The sequence below is a fragment of the Erigeron canadensis genome, chromosome 3 (assembly GCF_010389155.1).
Source record: "Erigeron canadensis isolate Cc75 chromosome 3, C_canadensis_v1, whole genome shotgun sequence".
In the NCBI taxonomy this organism is placed as follows: domain Eukaryota; kingdom Viridiplantae; phylum Streptophyta; class Magnoliopsida; order Asterales; family Asteraceae; genus Erigeron; species Erigeron canadensis.
Genome location: NC_057763.1, coordinates 16,773,877 through 16,784,495, shown reverse-complemented (window position 1 = coordinate 16,784,495; position 10,619 = coordinate 16,773,877). Strand labels below are relative to the sequence as shown.

Genomic DNA, 10,619 nt, shown 5'->3' with positions numbered 1-10,619 from the left:
AGGAATGAAGCTTATGTGGTTTAAAATCTGAAAATTCGAAATCACCTCGTGCTAACGTCAGCATGCCTCGCGCTGACGTCATCACAAAGCCCACGAACTACGTGTTCGGCCCGGCCCATGTGGATTCGAATATATATATGGGTTATTACTATTCATTAATTACCATTAATCGAAAATTAACCCTAAATTACCACACGAACTTCCTCTCCTTCGTGCAACTATTCATTCGTATCCCTTTTCGATCGATTTCATCCTCTTTTCGTGTTTGTTACTTAGATTTGTTGGTACTTTCACGATCTATGTTTGATTATTGATGTTTTGACTATAAGGACTAACGATTTCATGTCGTTATAATGCCCAAATTTTGATTCTTCTTCGCGTGAACAGTAACTAGGACGAACCATGGATTAAATCTTTGATTTTTGATGATTTGGACTTAAATTGAACTTAAAATTGGATTAATTGATGTTTAAACATGTTAAATCTAACAAACCTTTAAGTAAACAGGTGTTAAATCAAGATTAATCAAAGAAATTTGTGTTTCGGTCACTATTCACACGAAGAACACGAACGAACTTCGTGTTCATCGAATTCGTTGTGATTTTGTTTTCTGGGCATACACGAACCATAAACAAGTCCACGATGATGTTTTTGATCGATTTTAACATCATATGGAGATGTTTTTGATCTTCGTGTTTCTGGGTTCATATTGGCTCGTGCTGACGTCACGACGAGGGAAAGCCAAAACCCTAATTTTTATTTTCGTTTATTCTAACTTTGTTTTCTTTTCTTGTCGTTTTTGTCTGTTTTTGTGCAGGTATGGCAGGACAGGGTAATAATGCTCGTGTGTTTGTCAAGGAGTACAATGCTGCACTCGATGTCAGCATCACGCAGACAGGGTGCACTGCAGAGTTTCACGGTGTCCTACAATTTCTTGCACGTTCTCGTGTTCATTTTGCTGTGACAGAGAACCCTCCGTTGGTGATAAGTCTCATTAGAGAGTTTTGGAACTCAGCCCGTTCAGTGCAGATGGGTGCTGGAGACTTACGGACGATATTACACTTAGGTGATGTCGCACTACTGTTGGAGGACGTTCATTCTCATTTTCTGCTGGAGACTTACGGACGATATTACACTTAGGTGATGTCGCGATAGAGCAAGGTCCGACTGAGTTTTCTGAGGATTTCTGCGACGGTGCTCTACGTCGTATGGGGTATATTAGAGCTATTTCTCACCCATACTTCAGGAATCATCTTCGTGGCAAATGGAAGCTTCTTGCTTACTATTTGTTGAGGGCCATTAGTCATCGGAGTACAGGCTATGACTAGATGAATATACAGAATGCTTCTAAGATGATTGCCTTAGTGCTGAACAAGCCATATAGCTTCTCTCAGTACATTTTTGATAATTTGGAGAAGCAATTGAGGTCATTTGGTACAGACAAGAAATTCTTTCTGTTTCCAAGATTTGTGATGATCATAATTCGTCACTATGCAACTGATTTGCCATTTGACGGTCCTACGTTCAATTTAGGTCGTCTTACTTATAAGGCATTTGTTGAAAGTTTGAAGCACTTGTCGGGTGGAAATGTTCCGATACATGTTGATAATCCACCTCTGTTCAGACATTTGCTTAATCCTAACTATGTTACACCTCGACAAGGTTGGGAGGATGAAGAACCCATTGATGCTGCTGCTAGTGGTGATGATCAGGCTCAGGATGATCTTCATGAAGAACGAGCTGATCAGTTTGAGGGACTTAATGATGTTCCTCTGTATGCTGGTGATTTGGAGCATGATTCTGATATGGATGCTCTCATGGAGGATATTGATGATCCTATGAATCTTGTACCACCATCTACTGGAGTTTCTACTTCTACCTCTGCTCCAGTTGATGTTGATGTAGGTCCTTCTGAAGTCCCGGTTAATGTTGTTGAGGACTCGGGAGATGAGGAAGAGGAAGAAAGACTGCCAAAGCGAAGAAGAAGACATGCAAGATCTCAAGCTGAAGTTGATAGAGAGTTTGCTGCTTATTCTGAAGCCATGGAGAGGTCTCATGCACCTACTGTTGGTGATACTCCATCGGTTGCTGCTTTTAGAGCTTCAGTTTCTGATGTTCCTGCTTCTGTGTCTGCTCCTTCTGCTGCTGGTGTTGTTATTGGGGAGAGAAGGTCGAGACCAAAATTTATCATTCGAGGAATTGGTTCTCATGCACAAGTTGTCACTGAGGCTACGACTGTTACGATTCCTGCTGCTCTGGCATCTACAGTTCGTCAAGAGCCAGAGCCGACACTTGTTGCTCCTAGGCCTTCGTCTGCTCCTATTCAAGCGACAGTTCCTGTTTCTACTGTCATGGGACGTCTGTTGGCTCCTCTACAAAAACCACAGATACCTCCCACAGGAACTTCTAGTGCTCGTATGCCTTCGTTTGAAGCTACGATGCCTCCTCAGGCCACTACATCTGACGTTGCTTCTACGTCACGTCCAGTTGCTCCAGTTTAAGTGCAGCTGAGTCGTTTGTTTTCAGAGAAGAAGATGTTGGAGATGAGGGTTACAGCTTTGGAGAATCAGCTAAAGCTCCAAGCTGCTAAGCATCAGGAAGAGATGGACGTGATGACAGCTCTTGTTCATTCTCTTGGTTCTCGACTTGACCAATTCTTAGCCCAAGGGGGAGATAAAGATGGTTGTAAGGATGATGAGCTAGCAAAGAAGACAAGAGATGATGATCATGAAGATCAAGATCAAGATCGAGTTCAAGATCTAAATCAACAACAATCAGTTGGTGAGCCAGAGAATAGAGGTCAAGATCAAGATGCTGCTAATGATGCTGCTATGGATACAGAGACTACAGATGTTCAGGGGGAGTCATCAAGACAAAGAGAGTCAAAGATTGCTGGTACAACTATTGCTAGTACTTCTGGGACTCAAGATAAAGGAAAAGCTGTGATGACCGCTCCAGATGCAGATCCTGATGATCCAGATAACAATGATGATGGGGAAGATTCCAATTCAGGTAACTCTGATTCTAATTCTGATAGAATAGAAAGGGAGATAGTGAATGATCCTCATAATCATAAAGGAAAAGAAAATCTTAGCAAAGGAAAATCTACTCAGGATAGTGAGTCAACTAAGACTGATTCTACTACCAATGCCTCTACAGAGTCAGATTTGCACCCTTTAATTGTGCATAGACTAGAAAAGAGATTGGGATATGATCCACAAGCTCATATGAGAGCTAGAGCTGAGATTATGGATTATGATGATTATTATGATCCAGGATCACTTAGGGATCAAATGAAAGAACAGTCAGGGTTAACTCATACATCTTCAGAGTCAGAGTCAGATTCGGATTATGAACCTTAGTACTATTGATTTTGTATTTTTAATTAATGTGTGTACATTAGATTACTTGGATTATATTAACAATTTAGAGTGTTAATCAAAGTGTTATTCAGCTTAGAATAGTGATCAAAGAATTATTCTGTTCGGCTTAACATATTGACAGTGTAATTTTAAAATACTCGAGTAATGAATAATAATAATTATAAGATAAATATGAATGTGTTACATTATATTTATGATATAATATTATTGTTGTAAGTTAAAATAGATAAAGATTATAAGATAAATATTAATGTAATTGTTACATTATATTTATGATATAGTATTATTTATTTTAATTTCTTTTAATGTATTTATACTATTTTATTATGTCTTGACTTATGATTTATGTTCTTTATCTTTGTATATGTAAATCGTTTGAATTGCAGATAAGCTTCAAACAATAGGTGCATTTGATGATCTTGATGTTGAAGAAGATCTAGAAAGTATCGATGATGAAGATTTGGAAGAAGGAGAGTTCATTACTTCGGAAGCTGATAGAAGAAGGTTGCTTGAGACACCTTATGACTTTGATCGTGTCTTTAATGAAGATGAAGTCATTTAAGTTGAACCAATAGCTGAAGTAGAACATCTCAATCTCAATCCAATCAGAGATAGTCCAGATGAACCTAAGAATGCTGCAAGGTTGAGATTTGCTGTATATGCAAACATAGTCGATGAAGGACATGATAATATTTTTTATCTATACTGGAATATAGATGCTACACGAGAGGTTGACCTTGGAAGATTTAATATACCTCCGGTGCAGCAAGATCATGAGTTTATTGTTAATAGACTAATTCCAGGTTATAGAGGACATACTGGTTTGATGATACGTGATACGTATAAACCATCGATGTTTTGGGAATATGTCTCAGACAAGGATGCACCCAAATACTTCTCAGTGATACAAAGTTGGTTCTATGATCACAGAATCAAATTGTTTATTATCAAGAGAAAGGAGGGTTGCCAGTACATGTCAATAAGTCAAAGACACTTCCACTCTCTCAGTGATTCTGACATGATAGATTTGGGAAGACACTGGTTAGTTAATCTTCAGAGCAATGGACTTGCAGATTTCTACTGGAATAGATTCAGAGATGAAAGAATTAAGTATTTCAGTGATAGAGGTCTGAAGCCAGAAGAAAGGTTAGTTAAGCCAACACCTTTGAAGAAGATTAAGAATCCAGATGGCACATTTCGGTTTGTCCAGAAGAGGTTTAAATGTGTTAAGAAAGTTCCCGCTATCAAATGGGATCAAGATATGCTGACGGAGATGACATTTTGGCAGATAGATATCAAGTCAGGCGTAGCACAGATGTTTGTTGATAATTCAAAGAAACAAATGTTGCTACGCATGTATGATCCGATGCAGGTTGTTAACTTGTCAAGAGGTGATCAAAGAAGACTTTTGGATTCACCTTGTTCAGCTGTGGATTTTTGGAGAGTAGAGGAAAGACGCTATCGCAACATTCTCGCACACTGTTTGCAAGAGAGAATTCATGCGAATAGCACAAGACTTTTGTTTAATGGATAGCTTTAAAGTTCAAGTTTTGAAGACTTTAAAGAGATCTAGTTGCAATCGTCAAGGGGGAGTTTGTAGATGCAGATTCGGTGTGACAATCGCAACATAGATTTGATTATTGTTTACATTTTTAGGAACTAGTTTGTAATCATTTAAATAAGAACTTGTGTTGATATTTAATGATTACGTTTGAACTTCAATATTATATCTGTTTATGTTTTGTATTGTGTTTGTGTGTTATATATTGTTTTGCAGGTACATGAACATAGAATCAAGGTTTATAAGTGTCGTAGAACACTTAAACGGTGATTGGATGTTGTGTACGAGTCAAACAAAGTCAAACAAAGAACAAAGGGTCGTCCCTCATGCTGACATCATCAGCATGTAGGAACAACCTCGTGCTGACGTCAGCACGAGGCAGAACGATTGTTGGGCCTAATACGTAATTAAGGCCTAAGCCTACACGATCCAATACTTAACTAGTATAAATACAAGACCTAATCTACGAAATTAGGTTAATGATTTACGAATTCTTGAGAGTTATTCACGAATTTACGAGCTAAGGTTATTTGTTCCTTCGTGTGTTCTTCTACACGAACCACAAGCCTTGTGCATCTCCTTGGGTTGATTAATTACTTATTAATTAACAAAAGGCAATAGTAATCTAGTTATCTCAAGAGGATTCCGCACTCTTGACATAACGAATCACGTCTTATTACGATCCACGCAACAATAGGGCACCTTACACCACATGTAATAACACGATTTCTGCTCTTGATTCGATCTCAACAATGGCAGTTCAAGTGTGTGTGTGTTCTTGGTGTGTTTAGTGTGTGTGATTTCTAGAGAGAGAGAGAGAGAGAAACGATCTGGATTAAGTTGTATGTAAAAATGGATCAAAGGCTTATGATTTCTAAGGAGTTGAGGGTATTTATAGTTTAAATCTACAATCAAGCTAATTGACACTCCTAGTCCCTCAACCTTAGAAATTATTTCACCATGTCTTAACAACAACTAAGTCCACCAATTTAAATTACAATTTATCACTATTTTTGGATTTCTAACAAAGATACTCAGATTGGCCAACACTTAATATGTAACCTGGGCAGCTTGGACCAGTGGTCAACTTACTAGACCACTCAGCTTGAAAACATGAATCAGCTTGGGGCGTCAAATTGACGATGATTCAGCTTGAGATTTCACCATGAAATCTGTCTTTTCTGGGTTAGATAGCACTTTATTGGTATTAAAATTTATTCATTATTTATAATATTGTGTTTTGAATAATATATGGCTAACCTAAATATGTCGTTGGTTTACTTTAGGTGTATTCATGGGAGCGTGTTATATGTCATAATTTTGTTGATAGGGGATGGTCAATATTGTGTGACCTCTGCATCGATGATGGGAAGCTATTGAGATACTTATATTATCAGAACTCAGTTGCAGTTTAGGTAGCGGACACTACAGTAGCTATTCAATTTAGTAAAATTCATATTGCTTCTATTTCTTTATAAGTAATAAGTTATAGAGGTGGAAAACTAGACGATAGCTTAGTTTTGAATCAGCTTAGGGCTAAGTTTTCACTAAATCAGCTTGGATTTGGGTTGTTGCAATGTCTCAACCTCTTAATCATGCAAGTTCCATATGATAGCTTGTTTAAATAATTTTTGTTATTGTATTTGATTTACTATTGAAGTTTATGTATCCTCGGCTCATTATCGTCCACTTGTATTATTTCATGGTGTTGTAGGGATTCTATTTTTGATTAGTGTTCATGCTGATAGAGGTCTTCCATTTTTATCATTTATCTCATAGTATAGAAAACTGTCCGCTATCTCATTTAGTTAAAAATCTGATCTATTGATGAAAAAGCTGCTCTAGCCAAGGGTCTTAGATTTGTCCAAGCTGCACCACCACATTTGATTAAAAAGTTCTATGGTGGGAATGTATATAAAATTTGAACTATTTGTCCAAAAAATTTTAAGTAATGTGAAGTTGATGTTATGTATTTTCAAATCTTCTAACCTTGTTCATACATATTGAAGAAGAATCAACTTGGAATTTCCTGCACTTGTTATTTCAAAAAAAACATGATATGAAAAAATTCATCTAAAATATCATTAGAAAGTTTATTCTACACATGTGTAGTCTACTTGATTTGTGTAGTCTACTTGTTTATACATGTGTAGATAGTAATACTTGTATTCATTTTACATCTAGAATATCAATAAAAAGTTCATTCTACACAAGTGTAGAACATGTTTCTACACATGTGTAAAACATGTTTACATGTCTATATATATATATATATAGACATGTACATATTGAAAGTGAGTTAGTTTGGTCATATACATTAATTATTAATACAGATTAAATGTGAGTCATCTTTATCATACACAACTTATTTTCAATTACAATCATGGCTTTTGTGAAAATAAATTTACAATACTCACTTAAACACGATATTGACTATAACTTTGAACATCATAAATACTCATTTATGAAAGTAACTATACCTGCTCATTCATATTAGTAGCATAGATTGAAGACATTTCAATATAAAAAAGTTTATAATACAAAAAGATTTATAAAAAAACTTTACATATAGTAGATGTTGTTAATCCAATGGAGAAACTGATTCAAACCCTAACGGATCTAATAAAAGTATTCCTACAATACACATTTATAAATAACTAATTAAAGAGACATTTACACTTATTTTACACATGTGTAGAATGAACTTTTAATGATATTTGATATGTGAAACTAATAGAGGTAATACTACTTACACATGTGTAGAATGAACTTTCTAATGATATTTGATATGTGAAACTAATAAAAGTATTACCTACTTACACATGTGTAGAAAGAACTTTCTAGTGATATTTGAAAAATAAAACCTATAGAATCATTCCTACCTACATATGTGTAGAATGAACTTTCTAAGGTGAAACTATTACAAGTATTCATACCTACCCATGTCTAAAAAAATAATCAATCGGACAAATATATAAAAGATGTATCTCATAAGGATATGCGGAAACATCTAGAACAACGATAATCACATGTTGAACACGTATCTCCAGTCCATCGTTGAAAACATATAAGAAAAGAATAAGTGCTAGAAATCACAAGTTGAAATAGCTTCAATCAGGTGCACAAGCTTACTCACTTCAAGCTGATTGTGCCGTTCTAAAAAAAAGAGAGAAAAAAAACTTCAAGCTGATTGGTCTTGTAAGCTAACCCTTGACCTAAGCTGAGTCAATCCGAATCTGATCCAACTTATAAGTTGATACGGCTCCAAACTGATTTCTCCAATCTGGGCACAACTTACTCACTTCAAGCTGATTGGTCTTGTAAGCTAACCCTTGACCTAAGCTGATTCAATCTGAATCTGATCCATCTTATAAGCTGATACAACTCCAAACTGAGTCAATCCGAATCTGGGCATTTCAATCTGACCTTGCAAAAATAAGCTAAGTAGAACGAGTCAGAATTTTTTGTCAGCAGATTACTTCTCAAGCTAAGTTAGAGTCATCCAAGCCGACTGAGAGCCAAAGATGACTCATACCCGAGCTTACATATATGCAAGCTGACTAAATATACCTGGGCTGATTTTCATTCACTTCAAGCTGTAGTTGAACTATGAATGAGTTTGTTATTATTATTTGTTGGTTGTTGATGGAACTTGTTCGCTAGAGTGTTAATTTCTGGTCTAAATACTTGCTAGTCTAATTTCTGGTTTAAACACTTGTTGTTGCACTGAAGTGCACTCACCAGTTCACTAACCCATCACAAGTTACTAATAAGACCAACGAGCTTTTCCTTGACTTGAATGGCTGAATAGTTTCAGGCTAGTTGTTTCTCAATACACTGGCACATGCTAGAATGTATTGGTTGTTGATTCCATCAGTAAGAATGATGCAACAAAGAGACGTTAAAACAGTATGCAACAAATTAGATGTGACAATTTCAGCGCAATTTCCCACTTTCTCGTCTCAAATTAACAAAAACTGTTACCTAAAACGGGTGTCAGTCAAACAGGTTTAAAGTCGTTCAAAGTCATTTTATAACACTTTCTCATCCCCATATAAACTTCTGGTTGCTTCCAATTTAGTTCTAGCAACGGATAATGTACAGATCAGGCAAGTTTCAGTCACTATAATTGTTTACTTGATTCTGTTATTAGTTACCCTACGTAAATCGTTAACAATGGCGGCTCAATAAAAGATCAGAGGCCTAAAGCAAGTTCTTATTATCGAGGTCTTTTCAACTATTGATATTTTAAATAGAGATTATTTTTTTCAATCCGATTAAATACAAAAAGTTTAACTAATTTCAAGCACTAATGATAAATCACTCTTAATCGATAGAATTATAATTTCATTTAATATTTTATTTGATGTTTAACCATTAACCATATAAAAATTTTCGCATAAGTTAACCTTTGAAAAACTTGTATTTGCTGAAGCAACTATCGCCTAGTTGATAAAACTTTAGTTCTCTAGTTCTCGTTTCTACATAATCATATGCATAACTAGACAAATACGAGGCCTTCAGATACTTTGGGCCTAAATCCCTTGCTTTACCTTTGAGCCACTACTGATCATTAATGCTTAGTTAACACCCACTCTAATAATGTGACCTATACAAAGTTGAACACAATACCAAACAACCTTATGTAACAGGAAAATGTAAATCTCACCTTAGTTGATGCCTATTGCAATTTGCAAGTTGCGGCACATGCAACAAAACCATTTAATGTATAGAATTTTATACCTTCAAATTGTTTGCTAACCCATAAAAGACAGATTTCCTATCTGGATGAAAATTTCAAGCTGGATCATCTTCAATTTGACAGCCCAAGCTGATTCATCTTTCCAAACTGAGTGGTCTAGTAAGTTGACCCTTGGTTCAAGCCGGGTCAGGTTCAATACTAAGTACTAGCCAATCTGAGTATCTTCAAGCTGATTTAACCTTAGTCTGACCCAACTAGTAAGCCGATTCCATTTTAATCTGATGCTACCCCGATGTGAATTATCCAAGCTAACCCTGTTGAAACAAGTTAAGTAAAATGAAAATATGTAATAAACTTTTAACTACTTCCAACACTTTTGTTAATGAAAGATGAAATCTCTACAAATATTATTAGTACCAAAATTTCAGATGAAAATGAAGTTAATGCAGAAAGTTTATGAAACAATTCACACCGACTTCTAATATTTTTATCTATTAAATTCGATCAAAAGCCTTAAATACAGTTCTTCTTTCAATAACAAAAAAACAATAAGAATAATAATATTACCTTTATTTTCATCTAATTGATGAAGATTTATCATAATGAAAAAAATAAACCCAAAGCTATTAGATGGAGATGATGGAACGAAAAAAAGAAAAACCTAAAATCAAGGTTTTAAAACCCCAAATTTAATGTTTTGGGTGAAAATGATATAAAGAATATTTTATAGCCATTAGTTCCCGAGAAGGAAATATATCAGCTTCAAAGAAAAAGTAGGTTGAAGAAAAAGAAGGATTAAGGTCTTACGGAGAGTTGAACTAACAGAGAGTTGAATTAACGTGTGGGATTGATGTGCAAAATCGAGCTTTAAATTTATAAATAAAAACTATCAAAGAACTCACTACTACGCATTCACGGGCAGTGGACCCGATCGTTTGTAATATAGTTGAGAGGTAAGTCAGAGTTCGTTCTC

At 35.6% G+C, this 10,619-nt stretch overlaps 1 long non-coding RNA gene across 1 annotated transcript; it reads right to left on the bottom strand.

The window, feature by feature from the left end:
* Positions 1–7,891: 7,891 nt before the first annotated feature.
* Positions 7,892–10,402, bottom strand: LOC122592485. The gene is made up of 3 exons (XR_006322722.1): positions 10,214–10,402; positions 9,688–9,960; positions 7,892–8,791 (listed from the first exon to the last, which is right to left on the bottom strand). It is a non-coding gene; the product is annotated as an uncharacterized LOC122592485 (long non-coding RNA).
* Positions 10,403–10,619: the final 217 nt, after the last annotated feature.